The 19,330-nt window shown below is 40.4% G+C and overlaps 1 long non-coding RNA gene across 2 annotated transcripts in view; it reads right to left on the bottom strand.

Annotated features, from left to right (window-relative positions):
• Positions 1-1,242: 1,242 nt before the first annotated feature.
• The window catches only part of LOC135181042 (uncharacterized), a 185,323-nt gene continuing 167,235 nt past the window's right edge, over positions 1,243-19,330 (bottom strand). For both annotated transcript variants that reach the window (XR_010304670.1, XR_010304669.1), the window contains exons 3-5: positions 14,294-14,682; positions 9,205-9,341; positions 1,243-1,303 (exon numbers count right to left, since the gene is read on the bottom strand). This is a non-coding gene — a long non-coding RNA (uncharacterized LOC135181042). The remainder of the gene's footprint in view (positions 1,304-9,204; positions 9,342-14,293; positions 14,683-19,330) is intronic.

The following is a 19,330-nucleotide window of genomic DNA, read 5'->3' as shown; positions in this document are numbered from 1 at the left end:
ATGAAGGTACGTGACTCAGTTTACTGTGCTTACCAGTGGAATTCTTTATTCATCTTGTAGTAGATGATTTTGATTCATGCTTTGCCTGATGCTACCTGCTGGCTTCCCAGGTTCAGCTTTACCTGTAATGTTTTGAGTGTTGCCTTTATTTAGCATCCTCAACTGAAGCAATAAATCCAAATAGCCATAACTCTTGGAGATATTTGGGTTTAGATTTGAACATAATGCCACAGAGGCATCTGTTGAAGATGGACATGCAGAGTAGATTTCCTTAATCCAAATAATCCTTGCAGTTTTGTGAATATTGTGGCAGCAAGGTCCCAAAGAACTTTTTCTTTATGCTGCTTCAGTGGAACATAGAGATTTTTCAGTATATGTGAAAACTATCATATTGCTTCCACTTAATTGCTGAACCATGAATTTTGTGGGTCTAATTTCACATACTCCCACATTAGAAAATGTAGCATATAATCTCTTCATCTCAACTTCTCCATCAATCAACTGAGAATAATAGCAGCTGATTTAGGAGTACTGTGGACTTTAATTAATATGTGTACAGCATGTTGAGATCCCTGAAGAATAAGATGCTTTACAACATCAAAGAATAAACAATGACATTCTTTGTCTTATATCCTGGAGCCAAGATACTTTAACATTAAGCTTCAGACCTATAAGGGATACAGTGGGAATCCCTTTGCAGCACTAAGTAAAATCAAAATGTGCCTCTGCCAACAAAGCAATATAAAAGAAATCCACAAGCACATATTTCCTATATTCTCAGTCTGAGAAAAGATTTCTCTCTGTTTTCCCACTCCCCAGCCTATCTCTAATCCTACTGTTGCTGAAATGTTTAGCCCTGGACTACAACAGTGATTCTCATTAGCTCCTTAATGCCAAGGAGTGATGTTTGAGGTTCTCACACTAATGTCACCAATACAGGCAATACCCATCTGATAAATCTCAGCTGTTCTTTGGATGACCTGGAGGCTTGTCTGTAATTCTTGCAGAATATAGCAGAGCCATTGCAACTAGCTTGGAGCCACAGTCACACTGTAGTGCCCTCCTAAATTACAAGGCAGCCACTAGTGCTGACCTCCATTCACACCCTGCTGGTCCTTCACATTGCTGTGGGCTCTTTACTAGTGAAGAAAAAGTTTAGCTTCTGACATTACTGAAGATTTGGGAAGTTACTGAAAGACCATAAGAAATTCTGATGATTGTATCCTTCTACTTACCACAATTACCCTCTTGAAATGGCAGGTAATATAAAGTCCTTCCTCCTTCCACTTGCCCATCCCCAAATCTGTAGATAGAAGTATAAAATTAAATGTCATTTACCTCAGGAAAGCACTTTTTCTTTGACATATGGGAAGCAGGTAGAAAACCCAAGTGATAATATCTATTCATTCTACAATGAACCTCATAGATGAGACATCATACACGTAAACAACAACAGAGTGTGTTTGTGTAGTTACTTCTGCATCCACAGACACAAAGTACCAGAGTGTTCAAGCATTGTGTACTTTTCCCATACAATTCCTCAATTCTAGGTATTTTTTTTCATGCAGTTGATCCCACTGCCAGAGACACTGAGCCTGTGCAGCTCAGAAATGCTGAGTATACTTTGTCAAGAAAACCTAGAAGGGAAAATGAATCTGCAGCCCACGTTCAGGGAGGGAGGAAGGAATCTTCTTGAGGGGGGGGGGCTATCTGCTGCTGATAGCTGAGATAATGGTCCATTAAGTAGTAAGGATGTTTGGTTTACTTGTGAGAAAGCACAGTGGAATTGACTTAATGTCCTGAAATAATCCAATTTAATGTTTATTTTTTTTCCTGAAATACTTTAAGACTAATTTCTAGTGGTGTTCTAAGTTGAGTTAAGTTCATTCAGGGATCAAAGACTCAGAACCACAAAGTTTTCCCTTGCACCTCTATCATCTGTGAACACTGCATCATGACAAGTATGGTTCTGTTCTTTATTTGTAAACAAAACTGCACTTGCAAAATCCTTTGAATATTAACTGTGATTCTGTATTATTTGCAAAGAAAATCATTTATCCCTTTTACAACTTCCCAAATGCTTAAGAGAAATCACAAGTTTTACGATCACTAAAAGTGTCGTTACACTTTGAGGTCGGAAGCTGAGACAGCAAATTTCTGGGGTTTTTTATTTCTTTTTTTTTTTTTTTCCTCCCTGCAGGCTTAGATTTTCCAGTAATGTGCCTCTATAGTTTAGTTTTCTGCTTTTTCTGTCTCCTTTATTCAGCAGCTGCAAAGACATCTACAAAGTCAAAGAGAACACTGAAGGTCATACAGGATTAGCACAAAGCATTTCTGAGTCTGCAGGCTAGGCTGGTGCAAATCAGCAAAGCTTGACTAGCCAAGGATGTGCAGCTTGAGCTTGCAAGGCAACAGAAGTCTCTGAACAATATACAAAAATACACCTGGCATCTACATGAAGATATTCTTTGAGGGAATAAAGCTTTCCTGTCTGGGGCTGGAATTTTTGAGGAGGGAGGGAAATGCTTGCACAGGCAGGATGTGTTGCACTGAGATGTTCAGTCACTCTCATGAGATAAATGCAGAATTGCACACATTGGGGTTGAGTTTTCCAATTTTTCACCCAAAGGTGAGATTAAATCTGCATCTTTCCCTTCCCTCACTCTTCTTGCTATACTGTTGGCTTTTCCCATTCCCAAGTGTTAAAGTGATCCATCCCCACCTGTACTTCACTCCCAAGCCTAAATTATTTCTCTTACTTTCCCCATCAGATGTCCCCTGATTTCAGTGAGGCATATGAAAACATTAAAAGGATGGGCCATTTTTTCTTATTTTTCTGTCTATAACAACTTGGAGAGTGCTGACTTCTAACATGGGGATTTCAACTAACTAATACCTGCATTCTGTGCCTCAGTCTCTTGAATACTGTAGGAAAGGTCAGGGGTAGAGCTTGACCTTGTGGTAGAGATGGAGGTATCTGGAGTTTGGGAGGAGGGCCAAGAAAAGTTTAAAACCAAAAATTATAGTCTCAAGTTGTGCCAGGGGAAGTATAGGCTGGATGTTAGGAGGAAGTTCTTCACAGAGAGTGATTTGCCATTGGAATGGGCTGCCCAGGGAGGTGGTGGAGTCACCGTCCCTGGAGGTGTTCAAGAAAAGACTGGATGAGACATTTAGTGCCATGGTCTAGATGACTGGATAGGGCTGAGTGCTAGGTTGGACTGGATGATCTTGGAGGTCTCTTCCAACCTGGTTGATTCTATGTCTGGACTCAGGGAAAGAAGAAAGAAGTAAGACTACCACGCACAAGTTAAAAAAAATAAGTCTAGATTACTCTGTGTCTTTTACTAACCATAGTCCATATTGTCCTTCTAGCCTGGATTTCTCCAGTAAGTAACAGAAGGAGTAAAGTGCTCATTTCAGGTAGTTCTCTGTGCTGTTGCTTTTTGTAGAAAAAGTTTTCTCATAATTGAGCTTTTTTGGGAATGTGAAGCTGCAAGAGTGTCTCATGTTGAGGCTTCGCTGGATGAACTTTTAGGACAATTGGAAAAAGTGTAAGGAATCTGACTCCAAGCCTCGACGGTTTGTATTTATTCAGGAGATCTCAGGAATTCAGATGTGAAATTGCTGATCTGATAGCTTAGTGTCTTTCCTGTTGCATAAATAAGCTTTGGTGTCAAAGTCATGAAGGATGGGAAATGTGACAGCTTTAAAAAGGGTTCAGGGATCAACCTGATGTGGCTCACAGGAAAATCAGGAGGAACTACAAGAGGAGGTGAATTAGTAGATGTGGACAATCACAGTATCACAGTATCACCAAGGTTGGAAGAGACCTCATAGATCATCAAGTCCAACCCTTTACCACAGAGCTCAAGGCTAGACCATGGCACCAAGTGCCACGTCCAATCCTGCCTTGAACAGCTCCAGGGATGGCGACTCCACCACCTCCCCAGGCAGCAATAGGGAAAGGTTGCTCTGATTAAAATAATGAAGTTTGAATTCAGAAAATCTTTTTGTGAGGCAATTCATTACAGTCTTTACAAACTAAATTGTCAGGACAAAGGAAAAACAAAATATCCTCTCAATATGAATAAAAGATGGAAGAGAAAGTTAGCAGTAAATTGTTAGATTTATACAAATGAAGGAAGTTCACAGTGGAAACTCAGAGATCTATATTCTCAGAGCAAACCAAGGCTGTAGGAAAAGAAGGTGGCAAAGTCTGCAAATGATAGAAATTTAACCAGTGGAATGAAATCTACAACTGGGAGGTTTTAGGAAAATCTTGCAAGCCTGAATGACAGAAGGTGGGGGGAAGGCATTTCCAAAACACCTACCAAGCATCATGTGTAGAAATTATATCTGCACAGTGATGGATTCTACCTTATCTTTACTGGTAAAGATCTGGAAACTGCTGAGTGTAATTCCCAGTAAGGCATCCCTACAGTGCTCAAGGGCAGTCGAAATTCAAGCTGAGAGCCACCAAAAGGATAAAGGCAAACACAAAACATCTATATGCTCTATATAAATTCACAATATATAAATTGATGAAAGGCCTTTGAACCTAATGTCTAGTTCTGATGACCCCATTCTGCTCTTATTTACAGTCATTGTGAGCAATGGGTTATTAAGGTAAATGGACCTTTGTTTTGACCCTGAGGGTGGCTCTTGTGTTAAGAAACATGAGTAACAGCTGCTACATGTTTGTTGAAAGTCCATATCCTAAGAAAAATTACAGTTAAGAATAAGACAACAATTGGATATTGACAGGCAGGAATGATGACATAAGTTTTGCAGAATGAGTGATTTTTGAGTATCCCCAGTAATCTGGTGTTCAAAAGGTAGGTTTTTCACTGGTATTGTAAATTAGACCCCCTATGAGCTCCCTCAGGCACAGGCAGTCATTATTTCTGAGCGCTTCAGTCACTAGATACATTGTTACTGACAATGCAATCTTTTAAATTGTTTTCTAGACCCCTTAAATTTAGGATTTTTTGTTTTCTTCCCTGTTGCTAAAAGACATTTCTAATCAATATCTAAGTCTGTTGGATTCTTTCTTTTCCCCTCCTAAGCTGATTTATTGGCAGCATTTATGAAGTTCATCTCAGCTTCTCCAAAGATTTATAAGTACATTGGGCATCCTTACCCAGACCATATCCAAAGGAGCTCACTGGCATTCCTAAGAACATAAGTAATTTAGTTTCCATTTTGAAATAAGCAGGGATGGCCCTAGGCTCAGAGTGAACATGTTCTTGAAGCAATGCTGGATCACAAGCCTGACTAGGCACATTGGGAGCAATGCATTGCCAGGCTGCCTGGATGAGAAAATCAGAGTGATGAAGAGCACAGCATGGCTGTGTAGACTCTGAAGGCCTCTTCTTTTCATTGTAGGGTGAACACGGAATCCCTAGAGATTGAGCTCTGCTTGTTCCTAGACTTCTATCATGATTCTACAACTCTTCCCTATCTGGCACAAAGGCCCTTGGAAATGATGAAATAACAAGAGTCATGTCTGAGGTCTGTGAGAGATGTGATGAAGCTATGCACAGAGGAGCTGAGCCCACATTACCAGAGTTCATGTGACATGAAGGGTAACTGACAGCAGAAGCAGTGCATACACAGTGCACCAAACTCACATCAGAGGCAGGGGATGCTCAAAGGCACAGACATGTTCATGTCATTGTGGTGGAGCAGGTCCAGAGGAGGGCAACAAAGCTGGTGAAAGGCCTATGAGGAGTAGCTGAGAGAGCTAGGGCTGTTTGGTTTGAAAAAGAAGACGCTGAGGGGAGATCTCATTGCTGTCTACAACTACCTGAAGGGACATTGTGGTGAGGCTGGTGCTGGTCTCTTCTTACAGGTAGTTGGAGACAGAACAAGGGGGAATGGCCTCAAGCTGAGACTGGGTTGGTTTAGATTAAATATTAGGAAAAAGTTTTTCATGGAGAGAGTGGTCAGGCACTGGGATGAGCTGCCCAGAGAGGTGGTGGTGTCATTGACCCTGGATGTGTTTAAGGGTCATTTGGATGTGGTGCTTAGGGCTATGGTTTAAGGTGAATCTTGTAGAGTAGTGTAATAGGTTGGACTTGGTGACCCTGAGGGTCTTTTCCAACCTGGATGTTTCTGTGATTCTGTGGTTGCTGAGCTCTCAAGGCTACTCTGCTCACCTTTGGCCAACACCACTGCAGACTCTTTAGAGGAGTCTGTCGGTCTCTTCCATTAGGTAAGCGCATCCTCATGGTGGTGGATGAGTTGAGCCTTTGGGTATCTCCTTTTCTGCCTGTTCTGTGTGAGGCAGACTGAACTTACAAATCTTCCCCTGTTCTGGTGAGAGGACCAGAGACTACTCGGCTTCAGTTTTTGCACTGACTGTAAACAGCAGTTCTGCAGAGCACTCAGCTCACTGCATCTTCCATCAAACACCTTTCTCCTGGGGCTCATTGGCATGGCATCATCTTCATTGCTCCGTGATTGAAGCTTAAGACTCTCCGGCACTGTCTGGAGTGCTTTAGCTGAAAGGACAGCTCCTCTTGGATAGGGTGATCATGTCAGCCCCAGCCCCTTCACCTCTGAAGCTGAAATTATCTTATAAAAATGCTACTGCAGCAGCTACTGGCAGACAGCTCTGCCCCTCCCTTGTCAGTCATATCTATCTGCAGGCTGCCTCTGCAGTTTTCATCTCCCTTGCAAGATGGGAAAAAGAAATAATACATAGCTCAGCTGTTTCTGTCTGTAGGCATTTAAGCTGGTAAAGCTCAGCTGTATAAATCTTCCCAGCTGTGAGAACCTCAGTGCTTTTATTCCCATGATAAAGCCTTTGGCTTTAAATGTGTTTCAGAGATATTCAAAGTAGAAATCTTTCTCTCCATCTGGGGAATTGCTTGGTGTTAACTGACAAGGAAATGGGAGGTCAATAGCATTTAAAAAAAAAGAAAAGAAAAGAAATAGAAAAGAAGACAAAGGGAAGAAGCCTGGGTTATAGAATTAACTCTGTGCTAAACCTCGATGTATGTTTTAGGAAGGGGGAGTGGAGGGGAGGTGTGGGGGTTGGGAGGTTTGACTTACTCAGAGCCTTTCATTGGAAAACTAATGCAACTGTCCCCAAGGCACCGTGCTGCTAAGATCTGGCATTTTCCTGCTCCAATGGAAAAGGAAGACCGATACTTTCCCTTATAGTAACCTTTGCTGATTAATCAGTGTAGTGACATTGAAGTCGGTTCCAGTGGGAAATAATTGCTGTCGCTCTCAGACACAATATGGAAATCAGATGCCATGGTGACAGCAACAGTTTTGAAGGGCTGGCAAGGAAATTCAGTTCAAAGATCAATGTCTGGCAGGCAAAGTGTTCACTTGAAGTCAAAGAGAGAAGAGTTTAGGCATAAAGAGTTCTCCCCAGAATGATGGGATTTGGACAACAGATGGATAAACTTTAATAAAAATCCAGATATGAGGAAATTTTCATGATGCAGGGTAGCTTGAAACCTAGGGCTCAAATTTGCAGCTGAATATGAATATCTCCAGATCTGAAGGCTGTTTCAAAAGTCAGGTTCTTAGGCAGATAAGACAACATCTATGCTATTGTGCTAGTATTCAGCTTCCGTTCTAGGTTCAGTTGAGAATTTCCTGTTGGTGGTCATGAATATGATCCCAGTTTCTTTTCTGCCTCAATTTCTCATCTGTAAAAAGATCAGTGAGACCTTTTCTATGGCCAAAGGTGTTATAGTAATACCAAAATGCACAGTGCTCTGACACCAGGGCGTCAGCATTTGAGATGCTGAGATGTTGTTTTGTTATTTAGAGTCAAATAATTAAAGAAAGATGTTCCATTAGTGTGTAAATCTCTGGGTTTTTTAAAGAGTCTTAAATGAGCTCTGTTTGTGGAGCCACTATATAGAAGCCTATAGATGAAACACTTCTGGTCCATCCAGCTAAGTTTTATTCTTGGGTTCCTGGAAACATGAGAGTTCACCATCTCGAAGGATCACTGATTTGACAGATTGAATATCCTGATGCAGTCCATGTCCTCAACAGACAAATCTTAAATTGCATGTGAAAGTTAAAGGGAATCTCCATTTCACGGGCAGAAAGTGCATAACAATAGCTGACTGATAAATTTGATCTTCAATATCTGAGGGTTTCACAAGATTACAACATCCCAAAGTGCTGGCTTTTTAAATAATAATAGTGAAAACATTTTCACCTTGCTCTAAAGAGTGATATATTGTTAGCATTAACAATACCTCGATGATATTTCTCCTCTGGGAACAAATACATGGATTTGAATAACACACAAAGCTATCAAAAAGGCAGATGCAAATCCAGCACCTATCATTTCCCCTGACTCTCATATTTCTAGGAGGTAAATGAAGGCAAACCAAAGCAAATCACTGTGATCATGAAAACATATGGCAGCAAAAGCAAGGAGCTGCACCACATGGTTTACATGGGAAACAGAATTTGATTTCCATCAGCATAATGAGAATTTGTTCCCATGCTGTTCCGATAATGCAGGCCTCAGCCAGAAAGATAAATATGTTGGTGTCTAGGGAGAAATTAAATTATTTTACATTTCCACTGAACTTATAGAAGCCCAGAATGCAACTTCTTGCCTGCCTATTATCAGGACTTGGATGGCTCATTGCTGCCTGCAGTAAATGACTCCAGATAAGCAAGATCTCACAGGAACCAGCTGAAATAAAGGCAAAAGAAAGGCAACCTCTTGGAAGCAATATACAGGGTAGTCAGATGGCACATGGGCAATAACTACCTGAATTGGGACCTCTGGTGCTGACAAGATCTCTGCTATGCAAGTACAAGGGAGGAGCTGTGAGGAGGGATGAATCTGCCTGAGTACAACATGGCAATTGGTACCTTGACTCAGCGTCTATGTCACCACGAATGTCTCATTTTTAAGGCACTAAGAAAGGAAGATCTAAGTCTCACAAATGGGTGCAGGGTCCTCTTGCAATGTATCTTTCATGTCACACACAGTGCATAGCCCAGGAGTCTTGGTGCAAAGTCTCACAGGAAGATTAGGCAGGAACCTTGAAGAAGGAATTTTACTCACCACAGGGAAGGTCCGAGTCTGATATAGACAAGCCTATTTCCCTCCCCCAGAAGAAAAATAGCTCTCTAATACCCTAACAGGACTTGAAATGCTTCTGTCTCTAGTTCACAAGTTACCTCTGCGAGGGACAAAAGCAGTTCACTTACCCAGTCCTTCAGGTGCCTTGTTCTTGACACGATGGCCCAGATCCTCCGAGTACACATCACGCCTACTGACGTGATTTAGGAAACCTGATTTTAGTGGGAAATGGCAGTAAAATTCCTCTGGTAGTGGAAGCCAAGCCCTTTGAGACAAAATATGATGGTATAAGGATTATCTACCAGAGAGAGGGTTTGCTGAGGGTTAACATAGCACCGAAGGAAAACATCTTTTTGCTCCATTTGTAACATATGAGGTCTTTCACTCAGCAATTCCAACAGTACTTCTTATGTCTACCTCCTCTTTTTTCTCACCTGTTATGTCTGATCATCAATCACTATGAATCATGTGCCACTGTATGTTTTTGGCAGGTCTGAGACAGTTGTGCATTAAAAGAGGAAGAAAGTAAATGAATGACCTACTGGACATAAATTACCAGAGCAGCATTTCAGAAGTTGTAGAGAAAAAAAAACTAATTAAACTTACCGTCACACATCCAGGACAAGAAACCAGGAAATGTGCCAAAACAGTTCCCAAAATAACTCCTTTTGAAAATATAAGCTTATTTATTTATTTATTCCCTTATTTCCCTCCCCTTTATAGCCATCCTGACATTAATTCCTGTATTGAGCATCCAGGAAGTACCTTTCTGCCAACTATCACAGCAACTCTTGCCATTTAGTTATTATCCTGTGAACAGAAGCACTATTCCCTACTGAAATACCTCACATCTCACAGGAGAGCAGAGTAGAATCATAGAGTGCAATGCGTTGGAAGGGACATTTAAAGGTCATCTAGTCCAACTTCACTTTAACTAGATCAGGTTGCTCAGAACCCCATCAAGCCTGATCCTGAGTGTCTCCAGGGATGGGGCCTCCGCTAGCTATTTGGGCAACCTGTCCCAGTGTTCCACCACTCTCATAGTAGAGAAGACCTTAATGTCCATATTATTCTAATAATGAGACACCCCTCTACCAGCACTCTGGCTGGCTGGAACTTAGTTTTGTCACAGTATGGCCATTCTTACGCTCTTGCTAGAAAAGTAGGCATCAAGATGCAGTGTTGTCAGTGATGAAAAAAAAATAAGGAGATGAAAAAGCAAAAATAAGTATGCTGGAAACCAACTGAAGAGAGATGGCATACAAAAGATATTCTCAAGAAGAACTCTCCTCAAGCGCAGGTGTTTTGGGCCACTCAATTCAAGAGTGAGGTAACATGTCCAGAGAAGGGCAACAAAGCTGGTGAGAGGCCTGGAACACAGCCCTGTGAGGAGAGGCTGGGGGAGCTGGGGGTGTGCAGCCTGCAGAAGAGGAGGCTCAGAGGTGACTTCTTTGCTGTCTACAACTACCTGAAGGGAGGTTGTAGTCAAGTGGGGGTTGGTCTCTTTTCCCAGGCAATCAGCAACAGAACAAGGGGACACAGTCTCAAGTTGTGTCAAGGAAAGTATAGGCTGGATGTTAGGAGGAAGTTGTTGCCAGAGAGAGTGATTGGCATTGGAATGGGCTGCCCATTGGGGTGTTCAAGCAAAGCCTGGATGAGGCACTTAGTGCCATGGTCTAGTTGACTGGACAGGGCTGGGTGCTAGGTTGGACTGGATGAGCTTGGAGGTCTTTTCCAACCTGGTTGATTCTATGATTCTCTATGTGTTCAGCACCTCTCTCACACACAGATTTCCTGTATCTGACACTGGAATTCACACTTTCTGTACGTCAATGTTCTTTTCAACTAGGCCTACAGCTATTCAGGACATGAAATTTCTCTTATTATCAGTGCGCCTAATGTCAATCTCTGTAGATACTTTAGGAACAAAAATTGCACGTTGTCCTTTTGTGGCTATGCTATTTCTTCATTTACAGTCTAGAACTCAGCTACCAAGGAAAGAAACACATCTTTGGTGTACAGATGCATAAATCCTCCTAAATACACCATAAGTACTTGTAGTTAATTACAATCCAGAGCTGGAGCATAGTTATGTGCTGAATGGGAAATTCAGGAGCTATTCCTAAATCCCAGCTGTCAGAGTATACCCCATTTCTAAGCTCATGTAATTAGAATTTCCTTCTCTAAAAATACTGTAGTTCTCAAATGTGTTTATTTGCTCTTCTCTAAGATTACTATGAGATAGTATGAGTTTCAGCCCTTTATCTTCAGCAGTCTCATGCTGATTTATGCAAAAGAAACCCTACAGAGAGAGAGAGATTTATAAAATGGCTATTACACTATAATCAAGATTGCTATTTGCAGAAGACAAATCTTGAAGAACAGAACTATCTAAAAAATCTGGGAGTTTGATGCATCATTTTGACTTGAATTTAGGAAGGCAGAAGCCAACACAGAATTGAACAAGTGAAAGAAAGTCAGAGTATGCATGTTGTGCATGCCTTCAAATGCATTACATAGTCCTCAACTTTTACATCTGAAAGGAACAAAGTACATTTATTTCTACCATCAGGTTTGGTTGGTGACAAAATATCTTTCAGAAGGGCTGACAGTCCCATACTGCTGTTCCCTAGTGACTGATGATCCTCAGAAATGGAAGAAGCTTCTTTCACATAAGCACATAGTTCTCATAATTGCACAGCACAGAATTCCCCTATATAGGATGAGAAGTTTCCAAGTTCTCTGGTTTAATGTCCACTTGCGAGCTGCCCAGGGAGGTGGTTGAGTCACCAACCCTGCAGATGTTTAAGGGTCGTTTGGATGTGGTGCTTAAGGATATGGTTTAAGGTGAATCTTGTAGAGTAGGGCTATAGATTGGACTTGGTGATCCTGAGGGGTTTTTACAACCTAAATGTTTCTGTGATTCTGTGGTCTTAGGTTGACAGTTGGACTTGCTGATCTTAGAGGTCTTTTCCAACCAAAACAACTCTGTGATTCTATAAGTGCCATCTTGGAAGTGAATAGCAGGGAGATATTGATTGCAGAGATAAATTTTCCAATGACAGTTTTATAACCAGTCTTACCAGGAGGCAGCTGGATTCCAAGCACTGTGACATCAGCACTTCATCCTCCCTTTTCTTAATAGTCAGCAGTGGGTAAAGCAGCACCTGACTTCTCTAACCCCTCCCTCTAAGCCACTTCTGTGCAACTCATGCTAGTAGATTTGGGGATTCTTTCACTAGGTGAGTTTCTTTATTTACCATTCATATGAGATTCAATTGTTTTTTTTACCTCGTTGAGTTGATCTGTATTAGCTTTCATTTTTAATGGAAAGAAATCTTCCAGTTTCGATCTGAAATTCTGCCCACATCAAAATGCAGGTAGAGCCTGATGATTGAAATTATACTTTATCTCTCACATGAAGTTTTCAGAAGCAACTAAGTGACTTAGGGCCCTGCTTCTCAGTCATAATTTAAATATTTGGGAATTCATGTCTCAGTGGAAGTCTCAGACAACCATGACCATTTATGACACTGGGAAAGAATTTGATTTAGGTCTTGGGGTCATCTAGGCACATTTGAAGAAGCTCTTCTTGTTTTTTAACTGAATGAGGTCCTGTGAATAGGCTGGTAGAGGATTAAAAGGACTTATCACAAATATATGTGGTCTATGTTAATTTATGTATAGCTTGGTCTTTTTCTCCAGAAATTATCGCATTTGTTAGACCAAAAAGTTTCAGAAAACTTTGCTTATGGTGAAGAGCAGCAGCAGTTGTGAGGATAAAATTCCTAATCCTTTATGCAATAGACCCAGGGCACAGTGGACTAAATGCCGTTTCTCCAGGCTTTAAACATAGATGCACTTAAATCAGCCTTCTGGGATATAGGAGTGTCTGTGCTAGAAGTCTGCCTGAAGTTTGAAACACAAAAATAGCATTTCAGACATAGCAGAAGTCATCTGATTTTAGAGAAACTGTGTCCTCAGGATTAACTGTTGATTATCCAGGTTCCCAGCAGTACAGCTGCTCCTCGTCTCTTTGCCAAAATAGGAAATGCTGCCAGGTCTGGAATTCTCAAAACCATGCACTCAAGCCAGCAGAGAACCTGAACTCTGTCATTTTGCATTCTATAGCCCTAATTTTCATCATTATTAAGGGATCAGTAGGGGGCAAAGCTGAAAATGCACACCTAGTATACATCTCTTTAGAGAGCTGACATGTACTTGCACAGACCATAGCCACCTAAGCTTCTACACCTACCTCCTATCCTCCTCATATATGTTGACTGAGATGACAATCAAAGTCTCCTAGAAGTACAGGCCACCAACAAGACACCAGGCTGTTGCTGCTAATAGCTCATGCCTAGGAGATCGTAATTATTGCTGCATGCCTAATTGCTTTAATTTTTGCCCTGTGACCAGATCAATCCAAAATCCAGGGGGCTACAAAGTGGTTTATAAATTAAGTCCATTCCACCCTCGGCTGTATGTTGCTTGGTGCATGTAATCACTTTCTAACTGAATGATCTCACCAACAAGAAGTTAGCAAGCATTTATCTTCTCATTCCTCTGGATGTGTAAGGTGAATGGTAGCCATTGACTGGTCTCAGGTACTTACTGGTACCTCATGTAAGTCTTAGACTGGCCAAACCACCAAATTTTGACTGTAGGACACAGGATTCACCAGCTTGGCTCCAGCTGTTATGGTTCCAATGGCTTCTTTACAGATGAAATTAAAACAAATTGTAGTCTCAATGCTGTGAAATCTAGTGCAGAAAGGGCAACTCTGAACCAGTATTTAATAGTGGTGATGATCACTTTCAACCCTACTAGTCATTCCTGATTGGCTTAGTATGTGCATCATGATGGACAAAAAAAATACAAAGAGATGCAGTCACTGTGTTTCTTTTTACACTGGGTGTGCCCTTGATTCCTTCAGTTCACAGTGACCAAAAATGCTAAAACTCAGATCTGATCCAAGTTTTTATTCTATTTATAGATGTAAGCAGAATGGAGAAGTCCTGACTCCAGCACTGAGGGAAGCAGGATATGCAGCCATCCTGCCAATGTAATAAAAAAGATACTGTGTGTATCTCAGTGTTTTCAGTGGCACCATTAATAGCTCATTGATCCTTGTACCTAAAAGATTGCAGGAGCATTATTTGGCAGCGTAAGTTAAGCAAAACAATAGCTATGATTGGGAAAATATTGAACACTCACCATGCTGATGTTGTGCTTTGTCACAGCATTTTTTCAGCTGGGTTACTGTGCTCTGACTTGTCATGAAACACCTGTTCTTCAAGTAGTTTCTTTGCATGATTTCTCTGCATGTCTTTGATGCTAGTCTCTTTTTCTCTCTTCCCTCTCAGTGAAAACACAGCTCTGACAGTGACTTTGGAAAGCCTCACAGATGTTTTTCTTATTCTGAACTACAGCCACTCTGTCAGCTCACAAAGGAGCCCACTTAGCATTTCTTTGCAACACTGTCATTGAGTTCCATGAAACATTCTGCTTCTCAAAGTTTGCACAGTGAGCAGCTTTGTGTTCTTTTATTTGACTCTTTGTAATTTTGTTCTTGAGTAAACCTGGAATTTTTCTCTTGGACGATGCTGTAGGGGGGAAAAGGGAGCAAAATTTAATAAAGAGAAAAACCTGATGGATCTGTAAATAAAAACATCAATGCTACCTGTGATGCAGTTTGAAAAGACGTCATGAATCAGTGAGTCAGCTGGACAAAGGCATGTGAGGAGACAGGAGTCAGGAAAACACGTAGAGATTTGACAAATCTAATGAACTCTAATTACAGATACATTTAGCCATGCTGCATGATGTGAAGCATTAGACTCATAGTCAGATTAACCCTTTGACAGTGGCAGTCCTATTACCAGTCATCTTCCTAATCGCCAACTGAGATAGTAGGTAGGAAAAGAAATGTCTTCCCATGGGGAGAGACTGAGGCAAACAAATGGCTATTCCTGTCTTTTATTGTGAGTGCAACATCAAAAACTGTATTGAATAAAATGCTCAGTACAAGAGTATCCAAGCAGACTTAGAAAACAAGTAGTATTTGTTCTAAAAATGACTGTCTTTTTTCTTTGTTTCCTCTCAGCAGAGCAGATGGAAGAGATCATTTTCTACTGTCATAAGGAAAACTCAGTCCCAGACCAGACAACATAGGTTTCATGGAAGCAGGCATGGACGACTAACTATCAGTGCCACCCAAACATGTAGAAGGCTAGACCAGAATCCTTTCCAACCCTGACTGATTCTGTGATTCTGTGATCCCCTCTTGCCCTATAAAGGTTAGATGAGATTAGAGGTGAAATCATGAGCTGTTGTCATCATATTGTCTCTTACTCATGTCTGACTTGTTAGCAAGATGATCAGGGCTTTAGTCTGTACATATTACTCCAAGGAACTCTGGCAGTAACAACAACTTTGCATCTAAAGTATACATTTCCTTTTGATAATTCCATCTAATGATCTTACAAGTATTAGCAAAAAAACCACCACACATGTCTGTGGTAACAAACTCAGTTGAAATCTTATGAGCAATCTGCAGACAGAAAGTGATGCAACTCATTAGAAAATGCAGTTACAAATTTACACAGCAGAAAGAACTGACATCTTCTGAAGGAATCAGTACAAATGATGGACCCAGTTTAAGTCAGAGTAGAATATGAAAGGCCCTTCATCCCACAGCTTGTAGAACAATTAAGAGCTGATTGAAAAGGTAGCATTCAGGCAGTCAATCTCTGTGAAAACCAAACAAATGTATTACAGTGTCTCAGAGCTAAATACTTCCTTTTCATGGAGGAAAACCACAAAATATGTGTAAGTTATATTAGTGGCATGTGTCGATGGCCAAAAAAAGGGGAGGTTTTAAGATGGAAGGAGTACCATACAACATAGCTTCTGTGCATTTAGTGAACATCAAAAATCAGCAGATTCTAACTGCAGTGTTTCTTGTTGCAGTTTTCTGGAAAGACAGCATATCCTGAAACATCAGCACACAGAAAGATGGAGGAAGGAGTGCAGGAATACCCAGCCAGCCTCTTTTCATCTCTGTTATATGATCCACACAGTAAAGTAAAGAAGGTTTGTGACAGGAAACTTTACTATTAGCATTTGGAAGTGCGCTTTGGAAAGAAATCAAAACAGAAGTCACAGTTGAGTTATTTGTCCCTAAACCTTGCCTTGATGATCTAACTACACTAATAAAAATCTGCACACTCAAAAGTGCAAGTCTTAAAGGCTTGCAAAGCCTCCAGCAGATGGTGGTTTACTTGTGCACCACCACTGGGCCACATTTGCTAAGGCTGCCATCTATTTATTCCTCTGCTCCCAAATATTATTATTATAATTTGTATATTTATGTGCCAGCTTTTCTGATTTGGCTGAGTTGCTCTCATCACTAGAACAGGGAAAACTGGCTTTAAGCCACTTATATCTTCCCTTGGAGTTTGGAGGCAGCCAGATGTCAGTCCAGTATCCTGCATAAATTAGAGCAGCCTCAAGAATGTTCTGCACAGTTATCTACATGCACTATAGTGTGCTTAGACTACTCTAGTGCCCAAGAACAAGCAAGACAGCAGAGTGCTCCAATTATGTTTCCTTTGCCTCCTGTATTTCCTTTCCATTAAGGGAAAGCAAACCACAAAGTGGTTCTTGAAACTCTATGCTTTATTGCATGAAGAGATTTAATTTATAGTGGGAATCCTTAGAGGCAAGAGGTGTCAGTTTCATGGCACTGTAGGACTGGGACAAAGAGACTGTAGCATGGCCAGGGTTTTATTACCAAGCATCAGATTTGTCTTTCTCCTTGGTATCAAAGAATACAGGGTAGGAAATTATGCTTTTGAAATAGATGGGATATTTTCTATGACATCAATGAGCGATTATTTCACCTAGCAATTCGAGGTGTTGCTTTGCTCCTCTTCCAGGGACCTAAATTACACCAACAAAATGGAAATGTAAAATTGTATCCATAAGTTTACAGGTTTATAAAATTAGGCTTTGTGCTGAAGTCAGTCTGAAAAAAATGAATGTCTTATTTGCAAATTGCATGCAGGTAGAGGATGTAAATTCTGACTGGTTTTCAAAAGAGCATCAGTAAAACATTGCCAAGGGGAGAGAACTCTGTGATATGATCCATCTCATACATTATTTCATGATCATGATAATTTTTCTGTCCCTATGGCAATATTTTACAGAAATTATGGTAAAGAAAACTATCTCTAATTGTTTCATTACACTTCTGAGTGTAAATCTTCATTTGAAGAGCCTTCTGAAACAGAGGAGGAAAATGCTGAATTGAAGGGGCTGTGTCTGCAAACAATCTGGGAAAGTTTATGCCTTAATGCCTGAGTCACCAGGAAATAGCAATTAAATCTACTGTGTAATCACCTCCCATTTAAAGAGGATCAAGAGAAGAAAATAGGTATGTGTATGTCTGTGCATTGTGGTATGTGTTCTTAGTACAGAAAGTCTATTTTCCTTCTATATTCCTATCTTTATATTACTTGAAACATCTTGACGTAGCAGATGACTAATGTTCTGTACATCTTTTATTCTGTGCTTCATTTCTTTGCCCTGTATTTCTTGTAGGATCTTTCTTGTGATATCTAACCCTGAGCACATGCATTTTATGTAATGAATGAAACACAGGTTTTAGCATGAAAAAAACCAATCCTTTCATTACTACATCAATGTGCATAATAGGATTGAATTAGGATCACTAAGACAACCTTAAATTTGAGGTTTTAATATTCTCTTGAAATTGCATCTATATTCTTTTTGCATATTTCCTAATATAATTGTCCAACTTTTTAGATCATAAAATGGGGGAAAGGATAGACAAATCATGGCAGGATTGTAAATTTGAGACCTGCCTCTGCCCCTAGGCTTAAAGGACAAACTGATAGTAGTAGCAGGTTGTCATCCTCTCCATGAACAGCTCTGAAGGAGAGACAAACATTTTATTTCGGAGGATTTCAGAGAGATTTGCTGACATCATAGTCAGGAAATGTAGCAGCCAAAGGCTGTCCACGGAGCAAGTCCTATGTGCTTCTAAAATTCAAGCCCCTACTCCAAATCATGAAGCATTAGAAGATTTGATGAATGACTTTTCCACCTTCTTTTTTAAATCTGATGAATCCAAAACACTTTTCTCCTAACTTCATTCATAAAACAAGCTGATCCAATCTGCTGAGGGGAAAAAATATATCTGAAGCTGGCACATACCAGGGAATATTACACACTGAATTGTTAAAGATTAGAAAAATGACTGAAAACCAAGGCTCTCTAATGGGATGCATCAAGCTGGTATTACCAGCTGGCTTATAACTATGTACTCTGCATATAGTAGTTGAGGGAATTAAGCAAATGGTTTACTGTCAAGTCTTCATTATAGAGCTGGACACATAGTAACACATTGCCTTTCTTGAAAATCACACACATTGTCTGTAATACTAAATAAATAAAGTATTTAAGTGAGGTGAAAGTTTATCAAATATTATTCTCATTTAAGATATTTTCATAGCAGTATATGATAAGGAAGCTTCAAACTTTACAGATGTAGCTTTTCAGCTCACGGGGTTCTTTGTTTTGTTGGGTTTTGGGGTTTTGTTTTGGTTTATTTTGTTTTGTTTCTCAGGTTTCTTTGAAAGAGGATTCGTCTGGGTTTAATTTTGTCAGTTGGGATTTCTATTAGAACTTGTCTTCTTGGCATTGTAATTGCACGTTGTGACATTTTAACCTTTTCCTTTTTTCAAAGGGCAGTCATTCTGTACTCATACTAGTGTATTTAGAACCCATCTCTGTGATCAACTTGTCAGACTTCTTTTTTTGTGAGCATATGAGACCAGGAAAGGAGGAGATGTTAATTAAGCATGTTAGTTTTCGAATAGAGGAACAGATGGCAGGATGATCTAGTATTTTAGTGCCTATTGGGGCAGGTTTTAAGGTAATCTTTTCATTTAAGTGCTTGGCAATTGTATAAACACAGCTCAGTTGCTTCTGTTGCTTGGCCTAATTGTCTCAGGACATTGTCATGGATCCTCTTTCAGCTCCAGCTGTTCCAGATGAGAAGTTTACAGTTTTTCATCACTACATCCAGACTGAAAATTACTACCCCATCTTATCTATTGGTGGAAATGTTCACATAAGGAGTACTCAGCTTTTTCTAACCAGGTTAACCAACCCAGTACAAGTTCTGGGGCTTTTATTGCTGTGTAACCAGGGAGCTATTGAACCAGA

This window comes from Pogoniulus pusillus, chromosome 14, assembly GCF_015220805.1.
Source record: "Pogoniulus pusillus isolate bPogPus1 chromosome 14, bPogPus1.pri, whole genome shotgun sequence".
Lineage (NCBI taxonomy): Eukaryota > Metazoa > Chordata > Aves > Piciformes > Lybiidae > Pogoniulus > Pogoniulus pusillus.
The sequence above is the reverse complement of the archived record's forward strand: the minus strand, read 5'-3'. Positions and strand labels throughout refer to the sequence as shown.